The sequence below is a fragment of the Bombina bombina genome, chromosome 1 (assembly GCF_027579735.1).
Source record: "Bombina bombina isolate aBomBom1 chromosome 1, aBomBom1.pri, whole genome shotgun sequence".
Taxonomy (NCBI): Eukaryota; Metazoa; Chordata; class Amphibia; order Anura; family Bombinatoridae; genus Bombina; species Bombina bombina.
The window spans coordinates 1,117,180,370-1,117,205,386 of record NC_069499.1 but is presented as its reverse complement, the minus strand read 5'-3'; positions in this window follow the sequence as shown (position 1 = coordinate 1,117,205,386).

Genomic DNA, 25,017 nt, shown 5'->3' with positions numbered 1-25,017 from the left:
CAGAGAAACCACGCTTAGATAGAATTAGGCGTTCAATCTCCAAGCAGTCAGACACAGAGAAATTATATTTGGATGTTTGAAAGGACCTTGAAGTAGAAGGTCCTTCCTCATTGGCCATGGTGGAACGGATGACATGTCCACTAGGTCTGCATACCAAGTCCTGCGTGGCCACGCAGGCGCTATTAGAATCACCGACGCCCTCTCCTGCTCGATTCTGGCAACCAGACGAGGAAGGAGAGGAAACGGTGGAAACACATAGGCCAGATTGAAGGACCAAGGCGCTGCTAGAGCATCTATCAACACCGCCTGGGGATCCCGGGACCTGGACCCGTAAAGAGGAAGTTTGGCATTCTGACGGGACGCCATCAGATCCAATTCTGGAGTGCCGCATAGCTGAGTCAGCTGGGCAAATACCTCCGGGTGGAGTTCCCACTCCCCCGGATGAAAAGTCTGACGACTTAGAAAATCCACTTCCCAGTTGTCTACTCCTGGGATGTGAATTGCTGAGAGGTGGCAAGAGTGATCCTCCGCCCACCTGATTATTTTGGTTACTTCCATCATTGCTAGGGGACTCCTTGTTCCCCCTTGATGGTTGATGTAAGCTACAGTCGTGATGTTGTCCGACTGAAATCTGATGAATTTGGCCGCAGCTAGCTGAGGCCATGCCTGAAGAGCGTTGAATATTGCCCTCAGTTCCAGAATGTTTATCGGGAGAAGAGCTTCTTCCCGAGACCATAAGCCCTGAGCTTTCAGGGAGTCCCAGACAGCACCCCAGCCCAACAGACTGGCGTCGGTCGTTACGATGATCCACTCTGGTCTGCGGAAGCACATTCCCTGAGACAGGTGATCCTGAGACAACCACCAGAGAAGAGAATCTCTGGTCTCCTGGTCCAACTGTATTTGAGGAGACAAATCTGCATAATCCCCATTCCACTGTTTGAGCATCCATAGTTGCAGTGGTCTGAGGTGTATCCGTGCAAAGGGGACTATGTCCATTGCCGCTACCATTAGTCCGATTGTCTCCATGCATTGAGCTACAGACGGCCGAGGAATGGAATGAAGAGCTCGGCAAGTAGTTAAGAGTTTTAACTTTCTGACCTCCGTCAGAAATATTTTCATTTCTACCGAGTCTATTAGTGTTCCTAGGAAGGGAACTCTTGTGAGGGGGGAGAGAGAACTCTTTTTAATGTTTACTTTCCACCCGTGAGACCTCAGAAAGGCCACTATGATTTCCGTGTGAGACTTGGCTCTTTGGAAAGTTGACGCCTGAATTAAGATGTTGTCTAGATAAGGCGCCACTGCTATGCCCCGCGGTCTTAGCACCGCCAGGAGGGACCCTAGCACCTTTGTGAAAATTCTGGGAGCAGTGGCCAACCCGAAAGGGAGAGCCACAAACTGAAAATGCTTGTCCAGAAAATCCAAAACAGTGAAAAATGCACCAAACTTTCTGAAATTTTCACAGTATGTACCTAAAGCATTGGTAAGATTGCACAACTAGCCAAAAAATCGATTAACCCCTTAATGCCCAAACCGGATCAATAGTAAGCTAACAGACCGGTTAAAACAAATTTAGCACCTTGCCACAGCTCTGCTGTGGCCCTACCTTCCCTTAGGAGTCGGATTTATGGGGAAAAAGCCGGCAAAGAGAATCACTGGGGGGTGGAGCTAGAGGGGGAGCTATATGGACAGCTCTGCTGTGTGCTCTCTTTGCCACTTCCTGTTGGGAAGGAGAATATCCCACAAGTAAAGGATGAATCCGTGGACTGGATACACCTTACAAGAGAAAAAAACATATGAGTGACTTACAAAACTTTAAACCCAGTAAATCCAATAAGTACAAGTAGTATGTTAGAGTAAAATAGTTAAGTGGGACATTTGGACAATGCATATCAGTGGTTCATGACTCAAACGTAAAATCAGCTTATGTATAACAGTTTTTTACCGTGCACCCAGACCTGATCTAGTAGTGATATCATGCAAAAATATTAGGGATTCGCCCCAGCTTATGTCCAGCCTAGCAGCCCCAAGCATGAGTCTCATATCTGGGGCTTCAGTTCCCCCTCAGCCCACTTCGTGTCGGTCATCTTGTAAATGGCTTGTTCGGGTGTGAAATCCTGAGTAAAAGGAACACACATTCCGTGAGTGTAGTACTTGTGAGCATCCTGTTTCAGCAAGGCCCCGATTTCCTTGAGTGGTTAGGAGCTTACTACATATTTGTCCTCCTGCTCCGGTCCCAGTTAGGGGCGGATGGATAAGAGGTAACAGGCTGGGGTTTTCAAATGAGGTAGATCTGATGCGGGCCCATCTCTGCTTCTTGGCATCATCCTCCATTATTACTCAGGCGTTATTCGGACACCTCCACCGGCATCTCATATGCGGTTCCGATCAGCAGCTCAGGCTTAAGTGACTGCCTTTCACAGGGCCAAGTTTCTGCAGTCACCTGGCCCTCCCGCTGGGCATCTATTTGACTGCGAGGGTTGGAAGTCTCTTCGCTAGCCAGGTCTGACCAGGAAAACATAGTTTCACCACCACTTTCACCTGGAGGGACCGTTGAAGCTGCGGATCTCAAGAGAAGTCCACACAACTCTTCCTCTAAGCTCCGGTAATGATCCTTTATGAGCTGCGTCATCTCGCTTTCCCACTTGTTTACGGCCTACATTTTTTAAACAATACAGTACTTGTACAGCTCCCCTTCAGACACACCTACAGGTAGATGAATTATCCTGAAAGATGGTTCCCTTCTTTAGTATAGTAGGCAGTCAACTGAAAACTGCTATAGCCCGGGTTACGGGGGGGGGGGGGTTGTTGAATCCTACTGTAAGGCCACCGCCCAAGAACTCAACGGGCCAGATCTGGGTCCTATAGGTCATAAGCTCTGCAAATTTAGTATAAATCAATACTGCTCTTTTCTATCTAGTCAAAGATGAGATGGATGCTATTAGATTTGGCAGATTCACTGCTTAAATCAGCGGATTGAGACGATCACTTTAGGAGCAACAGATATTGCGACCTTTCATGGCCGCTGCCTAGCCACGCCCCTGTCGTTTAGTTTTATAAAATCAGCAATGACACTGGTGATGTCTGATTTCGACTGAGGAGTACTGAGTAACCAGTCCGCTAGTCTCCAAGAGAATCCCTCACTATGCAGGGTAAAATATAGAGTTATTGATACAGAATGGTGGTCCGACCAAGCTTTAATACTTAAATACAACATGTGGGGGTGTGAGTAAAAAGTGAAGTCTCTTACTGTCGAGTTAAGGGCCCTCCACACGTCGTACATCTGATATTGGGACATTAATCTCTGAAAGGCTCAAGATAGCGATCTCTGACCTCTCTTTTTTGCCCGTGGTGCAAAAGTCTGTCACTCTCAAGGTCCCATGTCAAGTTAAAGTCTCACCCCATACATCATTTGCCCTGTCTGACGGTAGATACCAACCCCAGTAATTTTCAAAGAAACCTTATTTGGCCTGAGTTAGGGGCATAAACATTAACCAAAGTTAGTAAGGCATTATTGATTTTACAAACTAAAATTATATATCTAGCCTGAGGTTCATATTAAATGTAAATGAGTTTGAATGTCACCGTGTCTCTAATCAATATGGCCCCTGGATTTTGTGTGGTAGGATGCCTAAAAAATGTTGGAGTAATTGCGGAAGGTGCGTGACTTACCATGAGCTTATAACCAGTGGGTTTCTTGGAGAAAGGCAACTTCGATCTTGTTTTTCCTGAGATTATTTAATAGGAGGCTTCTCTTAGTAGGGGTGGTTAGTCCCTGGACATTATAGGATAAAAACAAAGATCAGGCATTGTGTACATATGAGAGAGAAAAGGGAAAAAAGGCGGGGGGAGGGTACCAAAGGAGGGAGGCTAGGGGACAGAAGGGATGGGGGGGGAGGAAGGATATATGGGGAACCCCTTGTACTGGGTACTCTAAATGCAAAGGTGAGCTATGTCAATCTAGTTCTGTGTAGAATCAACCAAAAATCCTATACTTCTAAGCTATATATGCTTAGAGGGCGCAAGTATTTTGTGTGTAATTTTCAGCTATGGTTGGTCTCAAAAGTCTGACCCTGGATTTTGTGTGGTAGGATGCCTAAAAAATGTTGGAGTAATTGAGGAAGGTGCATGACTTATCCTGAGCTTGTAACCAGTGGGTTTCTTGGAGAAAGGCAACTTGGACCTTGTTTTTCCTGAGATTATTTAATAGGAGGCTTCTCTTAGTAAGGGTGGTTAGCCCCTGGACATTATGGGATGAAAAACAAAGATCAGGCATTGTGTACATATAAGAGAGAAAAGGGAAAAAAGGGCGGGGGTACCAAAGAAGGGAGGCTAGGGTACAGAAGGGATTTGGGGGGAAGGAAGGATAGAGGGAAGGAAGGATATAGGGGAAGCCCTTGTACTGGGTACTCTAAATGCAAAGGTGAGCTATGTCAATCTAGTTCTGTGTAGAATCAACCAAAAGTCCTATACTTCTAAGCTATATATGCTTAGAGGGCGCAGGTATTTTGTGTGTAATTTTTGGTTGGTCTCAAAAGTCTAACCTATACCTTAACTTTAATACACTCTATGTAAACAAGAAATGTTCAACCAGCAACAATTAATAAATAACATTCAGCGGTCACAGGCCTCTAGAGAGTTGCCTAATTTTTTTTTTTTTAAACCTGTAAGCAAAACAAGATGTTCTTTGATAAAGAGGAGCTAAATATGTTTACTAGCTAAGTTTGGTGAGAATAGAAGTGCCTGTAACTGTGTAATGTGAGTATATATGGGAGAGAGAGGGATGGGGCGGGGGGGGGGGCACACCACTCAATAAAACAACAGTGAGTTGGGATAGTGATGGGGCTAGTTGGGAGGTACAGAGATTCTCTATGGGTAGTGTTTTATGTGCTAAGACGATATGAGGACCTTACGTTAAACCTTCTGGGGTTAACTATGTGTAGGTGTCTTAGGGTAAAGTCCATTTTTGATCTATAAAGCTATATCTGCTGTTATACATTTATCTCTACAACACATTAATCACGAGAGCTCAAACCAAACACTTCAGGCTAATCTCCTGTAAAAATATAAAAAGAGATAAAGAAGATGGAGAACAACGATAATACTCAGAAAACAAGCAAACCATGCCAAAATCTCATCCAATCAAATTAAATCTCTGTGTCTACTCTCAAAGTCTTACGGGAGATGGACCGTGTTCTTATGTATAGGGGGTATGGTTACAGAGGTTAACCCTATTGCAGTCCATATGCCTCCTTCACACTCCAGCTGTATCTGGATCCTTTCTTTTGGGCTGCCTGCTCCTTCGTTCGGGCAGGGGTTGCCACTCAGGTATGTATTGTGTATGTATCTAGATACTGAGTGAGGGAAGTTACGTGCAATATTGATCTTGTTTCCAACTGAACCTGAATATTCGATGGAGGAGACTTATAATGAGCAGGGGCTGTCTTATGAATTGAGAGATGAAGGCAGCAGCCAATATCTGTTTAGTGTATCTGTATCTAGTGTTTAAGAAGGTCCACACATGACCTTCCTTATATATAAAATTCTCCTGTTAATGGCTGATTCTGAAATGCAAAGAGGACCAAGAGTGATTTCATTTTGTTTGAGGAGGCAGGTTAATTTAATTTCTTTTCTATAATGTTATACAGAAATATTACACATTTTTATATTAGTGCCCCATTTAATACTACAACACAGTAGTATGCTGGTTGCAAGCCTAAATTTTTAAAAAAAAGCAAATTTGATAACAGAAGAAAATTGGAAAGTTGTTTCAAATGTTATGCCCTGTCTGAATCATAAAAGATTTTGATTTTACTGTCCCTTTAACTAAAAAAAAAAAAAGAATCAAAATGGTGTGAAATTATAAATTGCACACACCTCCAAACCCCATACCCAAATACCATGTTGCAACTCATCAAAGCTTGTCTTCTTTATTTCGGTTCCCAATATCATTAAAAAAAAAAGAATGTTTGGTGGTGGAGCTGACCAATCTCCATTCTACAGCTCTGACAAATATGCAGTAATCTGTACTTTATATGGGAGATGTAAATAGCATGCGGCCATGTAACTTCAAATGAGGATCCTCATGACTCCTTTATGAGTATTGTCAACATCATGAATGTTTCATTTTTATTGATGTGAAGGTTAATGAAAGGTTGTTGAGAGATCTTAGTTGCAAGATAGCTTGGTTGTTGCTTGTGTTTATAACACACAAGAATTTAAAGGGATATAAAATTGAAAATAAAACGTTAATAAAACACCCCAGACAAAGGCTTAAATACCTTTCCCACTTCCCCCAGTCATTTTGCCGAGGGAACAAGGAACAGTAGGAGAAATATCAGGGTATAAATGATGCCAGAAGAAAAATATAATTTAGAGGGCCACCCATCTAAACGGGTGGGGCCGTGGATTCTCCTTATACAGAAGGAAATTAAATTATCTGGTACGCATAATTTATGTTTTCCTTCTTAATATAAGCATCGTTCCTTACTGTTGGGAAACTTATACCGAAGCTCTAGAGGACACTGAATGATAATGGGAGGGACAAAAAGAGAGGCAGACCCTAATCTGAGGGCACTACAGCCTGCAAAACCTTTCTCCCGAAAGCTGCTTCAGCCGAAGCAAAAACATCAAACTTGCAAAATTTAGAAAAACTATGTAAGGAGGACCAGATAGCCGCCTTACAAATCTGATCCATAGAGACCTCGTTCTTAAAGGCCCAAGAGGAAGCCACTGTTCTAGTAGAATGAGCCGTAATCTGAGGAGGTTTATGTCCCGCTGTCTCATAAGCAAAACCAATAACACTCCTTAACCATAAAGATAAGGAAGTCGAAGAGACCTTCTGACCATTAGGCTTCCCAGAATAGACAACAAACAAGGAAGAAGTGTGTCTTAAATCCTTAGTAGCCTGAAGATAGAACTTCAAGGCGCGAACCACGTCCAAATTATGAAGCAAACGTTTGTCCAAAGAAGAAGAAGGATTGGGACACAAGGAAGGAACCACAATCTCTTGATTGATGTTGCGGTCTGACACGACCTTAGGAAAAAAAACTAACTTAATACATAGGACAACCTTATCAGAATGGAACACCATATAAGGAGACTCACATTGCAAGGCAGCAATCTCAGATACTCTGCGCGCAGAAGCAATAGCCAGTAGAAACAGAACCTTCCAGGGTAACAATTTAATGTCAATTTCATGCATAGGCCCAAATGGAACCCATTGCAAAACCTTAAGAACAAGATTTAGACTCCAAAGAGGAGCTTTAGATCTAAACACAGGTCTGATCCTAGTCAGAGCCTTAACAAAGGACTGTACATCTGAAAGCTCATAGAAACTCTTGTGCAGTAAAACAGACAGGGCCGAAATCTGTCCCCTCAGGGAACTGGCAGAAAGGCCCTTCTCCAGTCCAACCTGTAGAAATGACAGGATCCTGGCAACCTTAACTTTATGCCAGGAAAATCCACTCTCTTCACACCAGAATAAGTAGGTTCTCCACACCTTATGATAGATGCGATGAGTAACCGGTTTACAAGCTTGAATGAGAGTATCAATAACTCTCTCAGAAAAACCTCTCTTGTCTAGAACTAAGCGTTCAATCTCCACGCAGTCAGCCTCATAGAATCTAGATTTTGATGAACAAAAGGACCTTGTTCCAGCAGATCCTTGCAACAAGGTAACTTCCACGGAGGAGATGTTGACATCCCCACCAGATCCGCGAACCACATCATTCGCGGCCATGATGGAGAAATCAGTATCACTGATGCCCACTCCTGCTTGATGTGAGCCACTACACGAAGAAGGAGTAAAAGGTAAATTAGACTGAACCTCCAAGGCACTGCTAATGCATCTATTAGCTCCACCTGAGGATCCCTGGACCTCGACCCATATCTGGATAGCTTGGTATTGAGATGGGATGCCATGAGATCTATCTCCGGCGTCCCCCACCTGTTGCATATCTCCGCAAACACTTTGGGATGGAGAGACCATTCCCCCGGATGAAAAGATTGTCTGCTGAGAAAATCTGTTTCCCAGTTGTCCACACCCAGAATGTGGATTGCTGACAGCAAACAGCTGTGGGCCTCCGCCCACTCCAGAATCTGAGATACTTCCCTCATCACTAGGGAGCTTCTCGTTCCACCCTCCTGATGGTTGATGTAAGCCACCGAGGTTATATTGTCTGATTGGAATCTGATAAACTGGGACTTCAGAGCATTGAAGATTGCCCGAAGTTACAGACAGTTGATCAGGAGGGAGTATTCCTTCTGAGTCCACAAGCCCTGCGCCTTCATGGCACCCCAAACAGCTCCCCATCCTGATAGACTTGCGTCCGTAGTCCCAATCTCCCAGGATGGTCTTAAGAAGGATGTACAGATGATCTGGACAGAGCCACAAAGAGAGCAATTCTCTCGACCGTTAATCCAGAGAAATCTGTTGAGACAGATCCAAATGATCGCCGTTCCACTGCCTCAGCATTCACAGCTGCACCGGTCTGAGACGGAACCTGGCAAAGGGAATTATGTCCATGCTGGACACCATGAAACCAATCACCTCCATACACTGAGCCACAGAGAGCCTTTAAGGAGGTCCGGAGGGCAAGACATGCCGAAGCTAGCTTGCAACGTCTCTGGTCTGTTAGAAATATCCTCATGGATATGGAGTCTATTATAGTACCTAGGAATTCCACCCTGGTGTTTGGAATAAGAGAACTCTTTTCTAGATTCCGAATGGCCCTCCGCCAGACAAAAAGATGGTGCTTGTACCAAAATATCATCCAAGTAGGGAGCTACTGCTATACCCCGGGTTCTGGCAACAGCTAGAAGAGCCCCTAGAACCTTCGTAAAAAATCTTGGAGCAGTAGCTAGACCAAACGGAAGTGCAATGAACTGGAGGTTCTGGTCCAGGAACGCAAACCTTAGGAACTGGAAGTGGTCCTTGTGGATTGAAACGTGAAGGTAAGCATCCTTCAGATCTAAAGTGGTCATGAACTGTCCTTCCTGAACTAAAGGAAGGATGGACCTTATCGTCTCCATCTTGAATGAGGGGACATTTAGAAATTTGTTTAAGCACTTTAGGTCCAGAATCGGGCATAAAGTTCCCACCTTCTTTGGAACCACGAAAAAAGGTTTGAATAGTATCGCAAACCTCTTTCTGCGATAGGCACCAGGACAATGACTCCTAAGGAGGACAGATCCCACATGTACCCCAGAAAGGCTTCCCTCTTTTCTGGTCTGGAAAACAGGCTTGAGAGGAGAAATCTGCCCTTGGGTGGATGAGACTTGAAACCTATCTTGCATCCCTGAGTTATGACCTCCAGGACCCATGGATCCTGCACGTCCCTGAACCAAGCATCTGAAAAGAGCGACAGTCTGCCCCTACACGATCCAGCACCAGATTGGGGGCCGATCCTTCATGCCGATTTAGTCTCGGAGGGCTCTGCTTGGATTAATTCCAGGACTGAGCCAGCTTCTAAGTACTCTTGGTTTGCTCAAGCTTAGCGGAGGGTTACTATTATTGGGATTTATCAGAACTAAAGGAACGGAAATTAGAAACTTGTCCCTTCGACTTTTTCTTTTTATCTTGCGGTAGGAAGGCACCCTTGCTCCCTGTAACCGTGGAGATAATAGAGTCCAGGCCTGGACCAAATAAGATATTTCCCTTAAAGGGGAGGGAAATAAGTCTGAAATTAGAAGTCATATCTGCAGACCAGGACTTCAGCCAGAGCGCCCGACGGGCCTGAACCGAAAAGCCAGAAGCCTTAGCATTTAGGTGAATAATCTGCATGTTTGCATCACAGATAAAAGAATTAGCAATTCTCAAGGTTTTAATTATTTCCTGGATAACATCAAGAGGACCCTCCACTTCGATAAATGCCGATAAGGAGTCACACCAGTAGGTAGCTGCTCCAGCAACCGCGGCAACGGCCGCTGCCGGTTGAAATAAATATCCTGTATGTTAAAACATCTTTCTTAGAAGAGTTTCCATCTTCTTATCCATCGTCTCTCTTAACGACAAGCTATCCTCAAGTGGGATAGTAGTAAGTTTGGCAAGCGTGGAGATAGCGCCATCCACAACTCCAATTGAGAGTCCGGGCCCGGGAATCATTTTTTAAAGGAAGTCAAAGGGGAAAAGGAAGATCCAATTCTGTCCCATTCGTTCTTATAAATGTTCGCCATCTTTACAGGCACAGGAAAAGTTAAAGGCACTACCCTGTCCTCGTAAACTCTGTCTAATTTAGGAATCAACGGTTCATCAGGCAGCTTGGCCTCTGGAACCTCTAATGTAGACAGGACTTCCTTTAGAAGAAAACGTAAGTGTTCAATCTTAAATCTAAAGGCTGGTTCCTCCATAGCAGGAGGCTTAGAGGCAGCAGACTCCATCCCAGAAAGTTCACCCTCTGAAGCCTTAGAGTGTGACTCATCCTTGGATAACTGAGAAAGAGCAGAGAAATCCAATAAATAACATGATGCCCCCGGGGCAGGAGAGCTATGTTTAACCTTTCGCTTGCGTTTAGCAGGGCGAGGTAAAGCACTGAGGGCCTCAGACACTGCAATTTTTAACTGCGCTGTAAAATCTGATGGTAAAAGGCCCCCTCCAGATGGAGGATTAAGCGTGCTACGGGAAGCTGCGAGTGTAGAAGGAGTTGAATGTTGGGTATGCACCTCACGGGATGGCTAATCCTCAGAGGTGGACGGCTCAGTGGTACTAAAACGGTTAACCTTCTTTGACCGAATAACGTTGTCAAGGCATGTGGAACATAGTTGAGTGGGCGGGCATACCAAGGCCTCCTCACAATATAAACAGGTATTACTATTTGGAATAGAGGAAGTACCCTCTAATATCTCAGAATCCTCCATAGCTTAAGCTAATGACAATAGGATACAGAAAATAAACAATCTTTATTTTTCAAAAAAACGGCACCTTTATACTCCCAATGGCTGGGGCACTCACCACCTCCTAGACTCAGACAATGCAGAGAAATCGCGTCTTCTCTGACAGCCAGCTCGGTCAGAAAAGAGGAAATGAAAGCGAGACCACTCCCGGTCACATGGTGCGCAAGACAGGACCGCCCCTGCTTTGATAAAAAGCATGTCAAGCTACAAGCTGTGCAGCGCACTAAGTGAAAGTAAAAACCTGTGCGTTCCAGCCACATAACAAACAGTCTATGAGCCCAATAAAATCACACATAAAGCAGCATAAAATCAAAGCATCACATTTGATTAATCCCCACTGTTCAATAATCCCCCTCAGGAGATATTAACCCATGATTCTATTAAGATAAAAGGAGCCACACTGTGACCCTATCTTCTAGCGTTTTCAACATATGTAAAAAATGTAAATGATCTTACCAGAATCCATGCTGTGGAACAGAAACACAGCCTCTCAAGTGTGACAGTCTTGTAGCATCGCTCCTGACATGGACTTGGGTGAGAAAACAAGCAGGCAGTGAAACTCGTCAACACTGATTGCTTAGGAGCTGTTAGCCGGCAGTCTAGATGGGTTCGCAGACAGACTCTCCCTGTATCTCCAGACTCTAACTTTCGTCAATGCTCTCACTGAGAGGCTGACAAGACTACTTAAAACTCCAGTCCCATATCGAAGGGAAGATACCCCTCCTAAGGAACTACTCCGAAATCCTCTGACACTTCTCTGCCATCCTCCTGTGACGAAAGGCAAAGAATGACTGGGGGATGGGGGAAGTGGGAGAGGTATTTAAGCCTTTGGCTGGGGTGTCTTTGCCTCCTCCTGGTGGCCAGGTTCAGTATTTCCCAACAGTAAGGAATGATGCCGTGGACTCTTATATTAAGAAGGAAACAACAATGTATTATTTTTAAACATACTGTAAACTATTCTTAATAATCCATAGAATACAGTAGATTCATATTTTTTACAGTATGTTTAATAATTATAAAGAATTTTTATAATTAATATTAATATTTCAATAACGCACCTTAAGATTACTACATTTTCATGTGCGCTAACCCGACTGCGTTAATTCTAAATCATGAAATCCAAGGCGAACAACGCATATTTTACATTTCTATGTTCTTCACATAGAAATGTTTTTACTTTTATTATTAAATACATATTTCTATATATATCTGATAATGGTAATGTAAAATACATATCTATACCTTTATATGCATAGGAATAGATATACAAGCATAGGTATATACAGATATACAGTATATATATACGTATATATAGAAATATGTATTTACAATAAAAAGGACATTATTCTGTAAGTGAAGAACATCGGAATGTGAAATATGTACAGTAAGTGCACATTAAAACACAAATATTTAAAATACATATGTACATACACACACACATATATACATACATACATACATATATTTAGACATGTGTATGTGTACATATATATGTTAACGCCCTTTGCAGTCCTTTTTTTTTTCTTCTTTCTAACACCTGAGACCTCATATATTTGAGCCCTTATAACTTTTTAATACAATTTTTAAATAATTTTCATCAGACGGTGTTATTATGAGTGTAACTGTACTTTTAAAAGTATTTTTGATCTAAAGTCCCGAGGTGCGTTAAATTTGATTGCGCTCAAGTGAATGCATTTTAATTCATTTCAATTGTAATATGCACGCTACTTCCGACGCACACAAAGACTCGCAAAGTACCCCTTATCGCTCATGCGCTACACTTAACTTGCCACTCATAATCTAGCACATAGTGTTGCGGGACTTAATTGTGGAATGGGTTAATGCCAGTGTTTATTATAGATTGGTATTTAAATGTATACACCTGGCCCTTAATAATAGTGAAAGGGGGGCTCATGGGAGAGCAAGAGGATTTGCATTAGTATAACTTGGTAACATTATTTATATAGGTGTCAGCAGTGGCGTATTTAGGTTTTGTGCTGCCCTAGGCACTAACAATTCTGCTGCCCCCCCCAAGTGCATGTGTTTGTATATATGTGTGTATGTGGTGTGTGTTTGTACAGTGTGAGTGTAGTGCAGTGTGTGTGTGTAGTGCAGTTTGTGTATGTATATGTGTAGGTGTATTGAGTGTGTGTGTAGTGAGACTCACAAAGTGCTGCCCCCCCAAATCTGCTGCCCTTGGCAAGTGCCTTTTTTGCCTATGCCAAAATACGCCCCTGGGTGTCAGTGCTATTTAATTGCAGTGTTTGTAATTTCATTGCCGAAAGCACTACAGAATTCTGCACACTATACAAATAAAACATAATAGATTCCAGATAATCTCGAGACAACCAGCTTAAAATGTTTATTGTGACTTCACAGGACAATTCCAGCTCTAGTTGGATTTTGTTGTATGAACTTTCACTCAAACCTGTACATTTTGTTTGTAGTGTTAGAAATTCTTATATTAACATTTTTAGATTTTTTTTCCTGATATACCATTTGCTGTAATTGAATTAGTGTCTCACACATATATATTCCTCATTAACATTTACTTCTGTTTAAAAAAAACACCATAATAAAAAGTAATTACATAAAAAAGCCTCACCCGGTTTTTTTCAGTTACTATGTGGTATAATCTTTTTGCATGTATTGTGTCTTTTGTATATGCTATTTAGCATTATTAATGACCATAATATTGCATGATTGCTGCATCAGCACATGTAATACTGATGTTGCCACGCTGCAGAAATGTTTTGATATAACAATGCATGAAATATGATGTGTATTAAGAATTGAATAGTCAGCAGAAAACATCCCCGAGAGACTGATGGTGACTTCTAAATATTAGAATGGATACATAATAGAGGTACTTGACAAAATTCCATTGAATCTGGTTGCTAAGGAACCACTCACGTCTCAGAAGGACTTAAAGTGAAACTATACCCAAAAATTTTCTTTCATCATTAAGGTAGGGAATACAATTTTAAACAACATTCCAATTTACTTCTATTATCTACTTTGCTTCATTATTTAGATATCCTTTAATGAAGAAATAGCAATGCACATGGTGAGCCAATCACAGGAGGCATCTATGTCCAGCCACCAATCAGCAGCTACTAAGCATATCTAGATATGCTTTTCAGCAAAGAATATCAAGAGAATGAAGCAAATTAGATTATAAAAGTAAATTAGAAAGTTGTTTATAATTGTATACTCTTCCTAAATCATGGAAGAAAAAATTTGGGTTTCATGTCCCTTTAAATACCAATATGTAAGTATCTAACTTATTATTTGCTAAACATGTATTTGCAGTTCTGTTATAAAATATTATTTCTTTCCTAAGATATGGACGGCTAGATTACGAGTTTTTGTCGGTAATGGTGTGCGGTGCTAACGAGCCTTTTTTCTTACCGCTCACTTAAGACAATGCTGGTATTACGGGTTTTCTGCAACCCGGCGTTAGCCTCAGAAAAGTGAGCGTTGAGCAAAATTTAGCTCCACATCTCACCTCAATACCAGCGTTGCTTAAGTCAGCGGTAAGTTGGCTGAACGTGCTCGTGCACGATTTCCCCATAGGAAACAATGGGGCTGAGCTGGCTGAAAAAAAACTAACACCTGCAAAAAAGCAGCGTTCAGCTCCTAACGCAGCCCCATTGTTTCCTATGTGGAAATAAATCTACGTCTACACCTAACACCCTAACATGAACCCCGAGTCTAAACACCCCTAATCTTACACTTATTAACCCCTAATCTGCTTCCCCAAACATCGCCGCCACCTGCTTTATATATTATTAATCCCTAATCTGCCGCTCCGGACACCGCCGTCACCTACATTATACTAATGAACCCCTAATTTGCTGCCCCCAACATCGCCGACACCTACATTATATTTATTAACCCCTAATCTGCCCCCCCAACGTCGCTGCAACTATATTAAATTTATTAACCCCTAATCTGCCGCCGCCAACGTCGCCGCCACTATAATAAATTTATTAACCCCTAAACCTAAGTCTAACCCTAACCCCCCCCTAACTTAAATATAATTTAAATAAAACGAAATTAAATTACTACAATTAAATAAATTAATCCTATTTAAAACTAAATACTTACCTATAAAATAAACCATAAGATAGCTACAATATAACTAATAATTACATTGTAGCCATCTTAGGGTTTATTTTTATTTTACAGGCAACTTTGTATTTATTTTAACTAGGTAGAATAGTTATTAAATAGTTATTAACTATTTAATAAGTACCTAGCTAAAATAAGTACAAAATTACCTGTAAAATAAACCCTAACCTAAGTTACAATTACACCTAACACTACACTATCATTAAATTAATTACCTAAACTACCTACAATGAATTACAGAAAATAAAAAAAGAATTACAATTTTTTTAAACTAATTACACCTAATCTAATCCCCCTAATAAAATAAAAAAGCCCCCCAAAATAATAAAATTCCCTACCCTACACTAAATTACAAATAGCCCTTAAAAGGGCCTTTTGCGGGGCATTGCCCCAAAGTAATCAGCTCTTTCACCTGTAAAAAAAAATACAATACCCCCAACATTACAACCCACCACCCACACACCCAACCCTACTCTAAAACCTACCCAATCCCCCCTTAATAAAACCTAACACTACCCCCTTGAAGATCACCCTACCTTGAGACGTCTTCACCCAGCCGGGCACAAGTGGTCCTCCAGAGGGTCCGAAGTCTTCATCCTATCCGGCCAGAAGAGGACCGGCAGAAGTCTTCATCCAGGCGGCATCTTCTATCTTCATCCTTCCGGAGCAGAGCGGTTCCATCTTCAAGACATCCGACACGGAGCATCCTCTTCATCCGACGGCCGACGACTGAATGACTGGTCCTTTAAGTGATGTCATCCAAGATGGCGTCCCTTGAATTCCGATTGGCTGATAGAATCCTATCAGCCAATCGGAATTAAGGTAGGAAAAATCCTATTGGCTGATGCAATCAGCCAATAGGATTGACCTCGCATTCTATTGGCTGATTGGAACAGCCAATAGAATGCGAGGTCAATCCTATTGGCTGATTGGATCAGCCAATCGGATTGAACTTCAATCCGATTGGCTGATTGCATCAGCCAATATGATTTTTCCTACCTTAATTCCGATTGGCTGATAGGAATCTATCAGCCAATCGGAATTCAAGGGACGCCATCTTGGATGACGTCACTTAAAGGACCAGTCATTCAGTCGTCGGCCGTCGGATGAAGAGGATGCTCCGCGTCAGATGTCATGAAGATGGACCTGCTCCGCTCCGGAAGGATGAAGATAGAAGATGCCGCCTGGATGAAGACTTCTGCCGGTCTTGAGGTCCTCTTCTGGCCGGATAGGATGAAGACTTCGGACCCTCTGGAGGACCACTTGTGCCCGGCTGGGTGAAGACGTCTCAAGGTAGGGTGATCTTCAAGGGGGTAGTGTTAGGTTTTATTAAGGGGGGATTGGGTGGGTTTTAGAGTAGGGTTGGGTGTGTGGGTTTTAATGTTGGGGGGGTATTGTATTTTTTTTTTTTACAGGTGAAAGAGCTGATTACTTTGGGGCAATGCCCCGCAAAAGGCCCTTTTAAGGGCTATTTGTAATTTAGTGTAGGGTATGGAATTTTATTATTTTGGGGGGCTTTTTTATTTTATTAGGGAGATTAGATTAGGTGTAATTAGTTTTAAAAAATTGTAATTTAATTGTAATTAATTGTTGGTAGTTTAGGTAATTAGTTTAATAATAGTGTAGTGTTAGGTGTAATTGTAACTTAGGTTAGGGTTTATTTTACAGGTACTTTTGTATTTATTTTAGCTAGGTAGTTATTAAATAGTTAATAACTATTTATGCGTTAGGACTCTTGACAGGATAGGGTGTACCGCTCACTTTTTGGCCTCCCAGGACAGACTCGTAATACCGGCCCTATGGAAATCCCATAGAAAAAAGACTTTACGAAGCTTACGTAAGTCGTTTTGCGGTAAGGCCAAAGAAGTGTGCGGTGACCCTAAACCTTCAAGACTCGTAATACCAGCGGGCGTAAAAAAGCAGCGTTAGGACCTCTTAACGCTGCTTTTTTACCCTAACGCACAACTCGTAATCTAGCCGAAAGATAGCAAAAGAATGAACAAAATTGATAATAGGAGTAAATTAGAAAGTTGCTTAAAAGTGCATGCTCTATCTGAATCATGAAAGAAAAAAATTGGGTTCAGTGTCCCTTTTTAACAGCAAATAAATGCTAGATATAATTATGCATTCAAGGTAAAAAGTAGCTTGAGAATAATTTGTAGATGTATTATTTTTAGTTATATTAGTTGTTTAAATATTGATCTAAGTGTAAAGTTTTAGTTTTTTTAACACTTTAATTTCAATAAAACAATGTGCACAATATGTTGAAATCGGCTTGGGAGCAACCATTCTATAGTACTCAGTAATACAGTCAGTATAGCTTTTGGATGCACTAAACCTAAATACATTTAAAATAAAGAATGCACCGCAAAATGTACAGTCCAGCTGGTGCAAATGCAACAGAAGGATTATAGTTAACTTTATTAATGAAAAAAAAAAATAACCATGCATATTCTTTAAAAAAAAAAAAACGACTTCCCATCATTGCCAGCAGATGGAGCAAATTAACCATACCACCTCAATCGTATATAGGAATAACTTATAAGGAATGGTGACACATAAGGGTAGATTATATAGGGTCATAAAATAATTGGGGAACAGATCATATAACTTATTAATAAGAGCTATACTGAAGGTTCTACACAACAAAAGTAATTGGGATAGGTTAATATAAGCAATCATGGTTTTGGTGATGCAAAGAATGATTGATAAACTTATAGAACTAACACAATATATATATATATATATATATATATATATATATATATATATATATATATATATTTCTTACAATGGAATCTGCACTCAAACTAATTCCTAAAGCATTATGCAAACAGCATAGGAAATGATAGTACATGATATCATAAAATTTCCACACTCCATGGAAATTTTCAAATGTATCACACTGAAATTTCAGGATTGTTCTGAGGAAGTAGAATCTATTCCTAGAATGCCACTTTAAACTGAGTAATATATATGAAAAAAATAATAAAAAAAACAAAAGGAGTGTAGATTTTTTATGATTTGAAATATATATATAAATTTCTTTTTATATATATATATGGGTAAAGTCAGATATTGGGTAATCCTAGGATTACCCGGGTAAAACGGACATTACCCAAGCGGCTGTGGATAAAGCCCGATTTAAGATCATAAATCCCCTCAGAGTTTATGCGATTCATCGAGTCACTGCATCAAACATATATGATGCACTGTAATTCCTCTATCTTCACTATCTTTTTGCGTCCGCCTAGAGGGTTCAAGGGGGTGCGAACTCCCCTTGTAAACCACATTCCCCAAGGTTCACTTGGGGTGAATGCCAGAGAATCGGTGAGGCGCCCCCCTTCAACCCCCCAGGCAAAAAAAATAGTGTAGATGGGGAAATTACAGTACATCGGGCTTTACCCGCAGCCTAGGATTACCCAGATATCTTATTTTATCCGTAACATATTTACACACATACACACACACACATATATATATATATATATACATATACATACAGTGCATTCAGAAAGTATTCAGACCCTTTCATTTTTTTTTTAAATTTTGTTATGTTGCAGCCTTATGCTAAAATGATTGAAATACTTTTTTTTTTGTTCTCATCAATCGACACTCTATACCCCATAATGACAAAGCAAAAATTAGATTTTGATGACATGACATAAGTTTTAAAAAAACACATGAAAACTTATGGGAATAAGAACACACACCTCTCTCGTTCACAAGTCCTTTATAATGTGCATAGGCATGAATGGCGTAATCACTCCACTTTTTTATAAACCCTATCGGTTCAATAACTGTATTCAAAATAGTTTGCACTCAGGGTTATGAGACAGTAGAGTGAGATCGATAAATACATAAACATGCTGCACTCAAAAAGCCAGTCCATTCAGATTCAAAGAAATCAAATACACCTTCTCCCGTGTTAGATTCCTGGGTCCTTGTGGGTATTATACCCCTTGTAACAACAGGCTGGCTCTGAACGTTCCGCTGCAGATCTCCACACCTGGCACGTGCTCACTGCTGACCAAAAATATAGTAATCAAAAACAGACAAGCGAGGAGCACCAATCCGGGTAGAGTTTAAAAGTTCAATACCTTTATTACAAAAAATTTAAAAACATATGGCTACGAATACGGCTACAAGCCGAAATATGTCAGCCTATGTTCACTTTATCTTTTTGTATCCCACATTGGAGGTTTAAACCTAGGGTATTTGCAACCCATATGTTTTTACATTTTTTGTAATAAAGTTATTGAACTTTTAAACTCTACCCGGATCGGTGCTCCTCACTCGTCTGTTTTTGATAAGTATTCAAACCCTGAACTCTGTACTTAGTTGAAGCACCTTTGGCAGCGATTGTAGCCTCAAGTCTTTTTGGGTAGAATGCAAAAAGCTTTGCACACCTGGATTCAGGAATTCTCTGCCATTCTTCTCTGCAGATCCTTTTAAGCTGTGTCAGGTTGGATGGGGACGATTAGTGGATAGACAATTTCAGGTCTCTCCAGAGATGTTCAATTGGGTTCAAGTTCGGGCTATGGCTAAGCTACTTAAGGACCTTCATAAAGTTGTCCCTAAGCCATTCCTTTGAGTAAACAATACAGAAGAATTCTTATTGTGCAGACTCCTAGACCTCTAAAAATGCTAAAACTTCCCCAAAAAATCTATGACTCCCCCAGGGTTAAAAATCGAATACTTAAACACACAGCAGTAGCACTATAAAAGCAGTCAAGGTCTTCCAATCAATAATAATTGTAATAAAATATATATAAAATACACAATATACACAATAAATATTAAAGACAGAACCTTTATATATATATATATATATATATATATATATATATATATATATATATAAAACCAGTGCTGGTATCCTCATTGGAAGCACTAGTAGATCAATCACACATTTAAGTTAAAACCCTCTCTGAAGGTATATACAAATCTAGCAATGGATCAAGATATATAGCACACATATCTTAGATATAGGTAAAAAAAAAAATAGTTAGTGTATTAAAACATTCATGGGGGGACTTCCGGGCAGCGGCCATCTTGCTGGTCGCACTGAGCTTCAGCTCCTGAGCTATCCACCACTTTTACCTAACAACTCACTGTAATCTTGGTGACAGACCATCTAAATAGGTGGAGAAGTTTAGCTGAAGGCACTCTGACCCAAAAACAGGGGTTTTGGACTGTAGTGTGGCCTGCGCGCCATCAGTACCGGACTTTGTACTTTGAGGCCTTCCCTTATCACTGAGGCCTCATCTGTCCTCATAACTGCCGCGCCAGTGTTGCACGGCCAATGCCCTAATTTAGTGGGAGAAAGCACCACGCAGATTGACACAGAATGGACAATAGCGATACATCACTAACGGCTATCTTTGCCAGATTACTGGAAGCACAACTTAAAAGTATTACTGACCATCTGGCATGTGAATGGGGCCATGCCCGCATACCTCCGACATGCTATACTAAGTCACCAGACATCGATCTTCAAACTGGCGAGCAAATAAGTCGGGACACACATGATTTCCTAGAAGCGACAAGTGCTGCTCAGCTCCGGACTGTACATGTTACTATTACAAAAAATGGAGACCGGAATGAGGGCCTTGACAGAAAAGAGATCCCTTCTAAGCCAACAAGAAGAAGCCTCTTGATCCTATCAAATACACAAAGGAATTCACTACAGAGCGAGAGAGTGAGCGCTGCATTAACTTACTACACCTCCGCTGGAAGTAGTGTGCTGTATGGATTCGGGTCGCCGGCTGTAGCTGTCAGAGTCTTCGATCCGGAGCATTTGTATCCTTCGCAACCCTGTTCAGAAGCAGAGGCTAAATCTACCCAGACCGAGGGGAGAATCACGCTTGAGAAGAGGCAGTCACGTCTTTTGGGCCTTAACTTTCTCCAGTTAGCAAGTGGGAGGGCTGACCGGCTCTTACATGATTAGTGTGTAGCTTCATCTGATACCTTACGGCACCTACGAACTAGGACATGGCTGATCCCTCTAATAGTTCCTGGCAGCTTGTCGGCGACCGGAGTGGGCTGATGATTTTGGAGCGCTGATGCGGGGTAGGATACTAAACCGTGCTGCATAGAGCTGACATTAAACGGCTCTAATAGACATTTGCTGGAACTTGTAGAGACGCATACACATATCTTCTGGAACTCTTTATGACGACCTACGAGTCTGAAACATTGAGGGGCCCATTTATCAAAGGGCTTGCGGACCTGATCCGACACTGCGGATCAGGTCCGCAAGACCTCGCTAAATGCGGAGAGCAATATGCTCTCCACATTTAACATTGCACCAGCAGCTCACAATCGGCCGTCAGCAGGGAGCTGTCAATCAACCCGATCGTATTCGATCGGGTTGATTTCCGGTGATTCCTGTCCGCCTGCTCAGAGCAGGCGGACAGGGTTATGAAGCAGCGGTCTATAGACCACTGCTTCATAACTTGTGTTTCTGGCGAGTCTGAAGACTCGCCAGAAACACGGCCCTTCAAGCTCCGTACGGAGCTTGATAAATGGGCCTGTGAGTATCCATATATATTCCAGATATGTGACTTGGGTTTGGGGTGAGGAATCCTTTGACGATGACTTTGCAGTCTGAAGCCCTAAATCTATAATTTATGTACGGGACCTAAAACCTCAGAGGACTGTCAATGTGTGCATACATTACATTTTTGTTGTTACCCTAATTGTCAAATTGAGAGGGTGCATTATGTGTATTTAACTATTTCAGACTTGTTGGGTACGGTCTTACTCATGAGCGCTGCGCAATAGTACTAGCTGATTCATGTTTTGCATAATTTACTACTTGAGATGGGTTTATACTTATGCAAGTCCTCCTCTCGCGATCAAACTGTATCTCACTGGGTTCCCCATAGTTTAACAGCAGGTGCGGTAGCCGGGGCCACACGCTTTGCCCCATGTCAGAGACATACATAGATTATCTGAAGTTAGTGGGCTGCCTACTCTGGGTTTAACCTTATTAAATAGCTGGGATCCGTATCACTTTAGCTCCTTACATGACGGTAGTCCCTCCTACTATACTCCCTAATAATAGCTGGAGTTTGCAAGAGTGCTTATGCATGCTATATTAACGTGTCTATTCATCATTATGCAAATGTAAGCCCAGAGACTGGTGCCAGCTATCTCATACTAAGCCTAGTAGTTAGTTAACAATCTTAAAGGTTCCCTTTTTGTCCCTCTTCATATCCCCCTGCACGACTGTATCTACATGTTAATGCTCCAGTTTGTTATAGAGCTTCATTCTGTGTCTGAATAGCAGAACTGCATGTCTCCCAGATAAGACAAAATACCAGTATTTGTTGTGACAATAGTTACTCGTATTATTTTAAACTATTAGTGTTATATATGCAATTTGTTTTGATAGCATCAACTGTATAAATATAAAAGAGGTCTCTACCACTCATTGGGACCCAAGAGCGGTCCCCTATTTTCCCAATGCCTTCTTCTTATAACAAATTTAAAGGTTAATAGGGTTCAAAAGTGACCCTTCTATTAGCGGGAAGGCTGTGAGAAATGGTGCTATGATACTTACAGTGTTATAATAATCATGCCCCATCATTGTATTTCACAAAACTTTCTTGTCTTGTATGTGTATTGAAGTATACTTGTATGTGTTATAACCTGCTAACTATGTACCACTTGGTAAACCTCAATAAAAATATTAAAACTAAAAAAAAAAAAACATTCAAGAATGGGGGGGGGCGGGATTAAGCCGCAGACAGGATCAGTCGCATATCTACTTGGCTCTCCTGACTATTTACAAAAAGTGGAGTTATTTATTTACTAGATTTTCAGCTCTCTACTATTATAACTTCGTCTACTTAACTAGGAGCCAATACTGAATCTGATGAACTCACTTGCGTAGTGTTTTCATCTAACGGAAGATATAACTCAGCTTGACTAAGAAGAACTGCTGCGGCCCATATCTCAACACTACCTACCCTCCCCCCTCTCCCGGTTTGAGGGCTTACTGGGTAGAGCGGTATCTTTATCTGGAAGCTAATAGGAGGTAAAGCAACTCTCAAGTGGATCCTACCCTTACTATTTGCACATGGAGGAGGATTTTGCTGCACAGGTGCGTGCGCTCCTTGTGGACTTAGACTGTCAGATGTCCCGCAATTATGAGGATCTTTCTAACCTATTGAGAGCTGTGTGCTCACAGGAATCTGGCTCTATGATCAAGATGGCGGATAGCAAAAGAGAAGCTCTACCACATGGCACCGATAAAGCTAGTGAGGGTTATGCTCCTCTCGAGACAGCTCCCACACGGGAGATACAGAAATCGCTGAAGCAACAGGAAATCACTGCTTGCATTAGAGAGCCAGCACTACCCTGTACTCTACTCAGACCTAGCATCGCCACATTATCCACAGTTTTGCATAGGGAGCTTTTTACATTTGAGACCTGTGGCGGAGTGGCTGGACATGGGGCATGGGAAGCGACTTCGCTTGGAGAATGGTGGAATGCGGAGCAGGTACCTAAAGCATGGGGTGAGCGCAGAAATGCCCAATGCCGCACGGTGGGAGCGGAAGCACTAATATCTACTAAACATGGGCGCGATACTACTTCACAACTCCCCATGTTCTGCATCCTAGGAGCCCCCCCTGACATCCTGATCCAATATAATTTGTTTGGCCCCCTCACCTGCTGTATTTCCAACTCTGTGCTGTTACAAAAAAGAGGAGTTGGTTGACTGTCTTACTGTTAATATCTGGCAATTATGAGGTACTTCGTTACCCTTCACATGAGGACATTCTATGTCAGCTTAACCTGGTTTAACCCTTATACTGCAATGGAACTGTGGACTCTTTAGTTATTTCTTTATAACACTGTTTTATTGGTTGCATATATACTTTACTATGTTATATCCTATCATCTTATACATATTATACAGCTTATGTGTCTATACAGATAATCATAAATAGCTACCAAACAAGGAACTCCATATAGGTTTATGTATATATCAGGATAATTTTGTTTTTGTTTTTTTCTCTAGGGTCGGTAGAGCTTTGCCCACTATAATGTGACACATATTAAGAAGGTTTTATCTCCTACACTATCACATTTACATATTTCTGTATGCCTGTTTTTGTATACACCCAAGCACGTTAATATTAACTACAAGCGTGTCAGCACAAGATATATCTATCGCATTAGGTAGATTATAGGTGCCGCTCTTCTAGTTCCTAGCCTTTGATATTGTGATCATATCAGTAGTTTGAGACTTACTATAATGTGGTAATCTAGATACTAGCTTAGTTAGGGGGATCTAATTACATACTAGGCTAGATTTGTTTTGATCTCAGAACTTGCCCATGCCCACACATATAACGCATACGTAATTTTAATAATGTACCCCTTTTATACTCCCGGGTCAAATGTGTATGTATTAACTTCTTGATAGACCTAGTAGTCAGAGGACTCATACTGTACCACCCAAGATAGTGCATGCGGAAAGTGAGGGGTTCACTTAGAATACCAAAAATTTGCTACGGTTCAATATTATATTTTAGCTCTACATTACCATGATTTTGTGGCAGATAGCACATCCCCACGCATTATGTGGAGTAGGTACCTTTGGGGAAATTTTTTTTCTGATTCAGCTCCCGTATAATATGTGTCACCCTTTCTGAGCTACCTGGGGGCTCGTTGCCTCTTAAGTATGTGTAGACCTGTTACAAATAGGGACAATCCAATTGCAATTCATATATTTCTTAGTATATAGCTAACTACAGAAGTTTTTATTAATATTGTTATAGGGTTCCACATATATCCTCATGAGCAAGCGATAGGTTTAAAGCTGCCATAGTGTAGAATTCTTATAGCGGAGGTAACCTAGAGACTAGTTCATAACAGGTAGATCTATATCTTGTATTTAAAGGTTCCCTTTTCATAACCGCATAATTATTGTTTGATTTACTATACATTTACTTTGCACAGCTTATTTCTAGGTGCATC